General features: G+C 42.7%; 1 pseudogene; it reads left to right on the top strand.

Moving 5' to 3' along the window:
* The first annotated feature begins 976 nt into the window (after positions 1-976).
* On the top strand, positions 977-4,408 carry LOC147422782 (uncharacterized; annotated as a pseudogene).
* Positions 4,409-4,948: the final 540 nt, after the last annotated feature.

Here is a 4,948-nt window from a genome sequence, read left to right as displayed (position 1 = left end):
GACTTTAAGCACATGCAGAATGTAGTTATGGATCTCTTGATTAGCTGGTAAAGAGGGTAAGTTATCTATTTATGGTATGCTCTATTAAGATCACCAGACTCCACTTGTGTCGAAAGGATATTGCAAATCGAAGGCTGCATTAGTCGTATCTAATTCGTTGCATCAGTCGTATCTAGTTCTTACCAATGTTCATTACGGCAAAATGCTAATGCTAATCAGAGCATTGTGGTCAAACTATGGCTATGGTTTGTAGGATAGCAATGGCTTGCATTTTGATAGGAATAAAATGTTATAAACTATGACCTGGTATCTTATAAACTATGACATGCTAGCTTATAAGCGTGCATCTCTGCAAGAAGTGATTAGTGAATAATCTTTGATTGTTCAAGTGCGTTGAGCGCATTTGAACAATCAAAGACATCCCGGACGTTTTTGCAGTCTGTCCACCTTGGAAAGGCGCCATGGAGCAGCGAAGGGTTGTCCGACATTAGGTTTTACCTATGACCTTCTTCCATTGTCTTGATGCCTTGATGACTTGGAGGTTTGATGCCGATGAAAATGAGCTTGGGTCTTTGAGTGTTTGATGATGTGTGTTTTTTAGTCGTAGTTTTCTTTTCCTCGTACCTATGAATCTATTGCCAGCTGTAGGAATTTGAATGGGCCGGCTACAATGGACTAGTTCTCAAAATTGCACCCTATCTCAAAGAGCCGCCCTGTTTTAATTATATTTACAGTGGAGCCGCCTTGTTTTAACTATAGTGGAGAAGCAGTTCTCTAAAAGCCACCTTGTTTTAACTATATTTATAGTGGAGCCGCCTTTTCCGTGATGACGGGTCAGCCACGACTTTGTGACAGGCACTTGTGTGTGGGGGGCAATGACTTTGTGACAATCACTTGTGTGTGTGGGCCAATGGTCTTGAACGACTTGACAAGCACTGTGTGGTTAGCTTTGGTATTGTCGCGTTATACTAACTAGATGTCATGGGTGACAAGGTCAGTTTGCATGAAAGCTAAATGTTGCTTAGTTGTTGAATCCGAACTTCCAATGGTTAAAAAGAGGAAAATTTTACAGGCTGTTAGTAGATCAGGTAGCTCAAGGACTTTCGCAAGAAGGGGTGATTTGCTCAGTACACTAGATCAAGCTACCACATCCCTCCAAGGAAGCAGTCCTGACCATGAAGCTGAAGTGTCCCCAGAGAAGCATGCCGACACTATTGATGTTGTCATGGAAGAGATTCCTAACCCAAACCAAGTTGTGGGTGTTGTTGTTGGAACTAAAGATGGCTCAGGGGATCAGGATGAATTTGCCGAAGAAGCCCAAGAATTAGTAGCTGCCAGTGTAGCTGGGCCTGACCACGCGGATGACGATGGTCAGTCTGAGAGTGTCTCCACCCAGACCACTACCTTAGACCCGGCTACAATAGGAAAGAAAAAGATAGAGATCTATGGAAAAATTTTGGAAAATTCAACGCCACAGGCATTTTTGGAGAGGGTCAAAGTGAAGCACGTCCAACCACCCCCTATGGTCCCACTGCGCAGAATGCTTCCAACCGAGGCAATTAGGAAGATTAGCCCACTTACAAAGAGGACTGTGTCAAGGAGCTTCAAGAAAATGGGTGGCTATATTCCTAGCAAAGGGGCCTTCACCGTCAATATCTATGATTTGGAGGGAGAATAGACTTTGTTAATAGATGCAATGCATGAGAGCTGGGATGATGGGTGGAAGGAATTGAACCAGAGGTACGAGGAGGAATTGCTTCAGAGCGAGGAGTGGGGTCCCTATCTTACAGGCAGAATGTTGCATATCTTGGATGGAAACAACAGACATCGAGCATGGATGGCTTGCATAGCTGAGGGTTAGATCATATTTAGCCATTTTGAATTTCCTGCATAGCTGATTGTAAAACTTGTATTGATTTTTCCTCAGCACAATCCTATGGAACAAGCAAGCACTGTAGTGTTCACCTTGAACATAGATTTGGAATGCATAGCTTCCATGGCACATACATTTTGATACGATTAGTTTATCAGCACGAAATGTGAAGTCATTTCCATACTCTTATTTCTCTGAAAAAATCTTTGAATGTTTAATCAAGAAATAAGCAATTAGCATGTAAGGACTCTTATTATTGGAGAATTACTTTTCTCCCTGTCACGCTTAAACAAGTAAGCTCCATTGGTCTTTACTGTGAATGAATTGCCATTAATAAATTTCTTTTTCTTTGATGTTTGTCTGACATAGGATAAACGAGTTTGCCTTTGTGCCAACCACATTTGGGGATAGACTCTTCCAGCTTAGGAAGCTAGGTGAGTCTGACAAGAGCACACTTTTGTCCTACCTGGAAGAAGAGGACAAAGCATGGGTGGAATCAGAGATGAGGATTCAAGGTGGTCAGGGTAAGAAGAGCTGGTTTTCATTGCCCATTCAAATCATGACCTCGCTAATCTTCAAGGATGACATGGAACAAAAAATTGAAGAGCAGTCAAAGGGGCTTCTTATTGATGACAAAGGTAGCCGTGACAAGATTATAAGGAACGTGGAGACACTTTATCGAGGTAAGACATCAAAGTTTGCAAGGATTGCAGACCCAAGCAATGGGGAGCAGTATTGGAATGTTGTGTTGTCACTGCCTTGGCATGAGCCATCCACCCACATTGTCACTGAGGATAAACTGAACATGATAGGATCATCAATGATTAGCGATGCTAATAAAGCTCAGATTGTGAGCATGCTAGACAACCACAATGCAAACCAGAGAACTTTGGAGGGACTCCCAAATGACAAAGCTAAGGTTCGTGATTGGCTGCATATGTATTGCTTTTGGTTTCAATTGGCAGACCATGGTCGTATACTCATACAAGAGATAAGGGAAGTCGATCATGTGCCTCCACCTCCTGAATCTCGTTGGAACTCATACGTACAGCTATGTAGAATGAGGTTATTTTGAAAGGCTTTCAAGACTAATGAGGGGGGAATAAAGTTTTCTAATGAGCCTGATCTTCAGCCCGGCCTGAAGACAGCTGCAACACGGGTGCTTTACAGGTGAAACTCCTTTCTTTTGTTGTTTCTTCCATTTACTATATTGGTGTAGAGGCTCATTTCATCTGTTTGATCTCTTGTAGATGGCTCCGAAAAGAGCATGCTGAGAAACATATAGCAAAAATACCTGCCATGGAGTACGTTTGGAAACAGGAGGACCAGCCGGTTTACATGTACCAAGATGTGAAACTTGGTAGGGTAAGTATAGCTCTTTGATGATTCAATGAGCTCCTCTTGCAAATTATGTTGTCATGGCCCATGACAAGTGCACATTTAGTGTAGCATCTGAGTGAGGTGGAGACAAGGCACTGCCCTTGGTGGCTGGACTTGCTTGGTCAATGGGCACCAAAGGAGGAATTAGAGTTGTATGACTTGCACAAGACACAATTGCAGATGGGGACAACAAAACATCAAGAGCGAGGGAGGGACTCAATATCTCACTTTGCCTCCACTGGGTCAGCAGTATCTAGGAGTAGTGGCAAGAGGCCTCCAATGCCAGTAAACCTCGGCAAAGAAATAGTTAATAAATACTCAACAACACAACAGCAGTCTGAAAGGGAAAGGACAACCACCTTAGGAGCGTCCAGCAGCAAGGGCACTTATGTTCCACCTGAATTGAAACCAACAAGTAAGGCTAAAAGATAGAAATGTCTTTGGCACTATCAAATACGTGTCGACGCCTAAAAGAAGAGTTGTGTGTAGGCATTGTGTTTTGCTTTCATGTTCAGGTGGAGGAATTGTGGAAGGCAATGAATAACCCAATCGAGAGTGAGGAGCTGACCTCTAGTGTATCTGAGGCACTCACTATTGTCTACAACGTAGGGAGGATTAAAGGGAAGCAAGTAGACAACTATGTTGATCTAATAATTTCTGACTTTCCTTCTAATGTAGAGGTGGAAGGATTTTCCTAGAAGAAGGTTCTGAGGTGGAACAGGCTTGGCCCAATGACATTTAAGAGCACTTTCAAGCTGGTATACCTCTACCTTTCTGACATGGGATATCTAGTTTGCTTGTATCCACTGGAGGAAGGAGTGTCTATTGAGCGCATAACCACCAGATTGGGGTTTGCAATGTTTCGACGACAGATTGTCCATTGCACTCCACCAATTGGAACCAAAATCGGGCACATTGTCATGCATGTGAGTCTCCCTCCATTTGGTTTGGGTTGTTGCTTGTGGCCAAGTATTGATTGATATATCTTCTTATGATTTGGAGTGGTTGTGCTTTTAGGTGTCTTGTTTAATGCTATCGGTCTTTGTGAGATCATCCACCCCAATCACAACTCTTCATGTACATGAGGACCAACTAGCAAAGATGGACCTGGGGGAGGGTTTTCAATCAGCAAAGGACATAATATATGATGTGTAGGAGCCTAATTGATGCTTTGAATCTATGCATAGGACATTTAATCTTGAAAGAATGTGCATGAAGGTAACAATGTGTAATTTTATGGCTGCTCTATCATGCAGGGTTCCCCTTGAGGATATTTCAGTACGCAAGGGAAAGCCTTGGCGTGGCGGGACTCAGCGTGGCGAGAAGTTGGCAAAGTACATAATATCCTTGTTTAGTTGCATTGAAGACACAATGCTCGACCTCTTTGCAGGCACGGGAACGTTTGGGTTGGCTGCTGCCTTCATGGGTCGCCATGTTTTGATGTTTGAAGAAGATGTTCGGATCTATTCTAGACTCCTTCCTTATCGGAGTATTGAATTGTAGTTGACATGTTGGAAATGTTTTTCATTAGTATATGGTTGAAATTTTTGTGTACACATAAGGCTATATGCATCGGATTTGTTCTAGACTCCTTCCTTATCGGAGTATTGAACTATAGCTGACATGCTGTATGTTTTGCATTTGTGTTTGGTTGAAATTTTGTGTTCACATAAGGCTATATGCAGATTGCTGTGT

The sequence above is a fragment of the Adiantum capillus-veneris genome, chromosome 27 (assembly GCF_014529385.1).
Source record: "Adiantum capillus-veneris isolate H3 chromosome 27, ASM1452938v2, whole genome shotgun sequence".
Taxonomy (NCBI): Eukaryota; Viridiplantae; Streptophyta; class Polypodiopsida; order Polypodiales; family Pteridaceae; genus Adiantum; species Adiantum capillus-veneris.
This window is presented reverse-complemented; position numbering and strand designations above follow the sequence as displayed.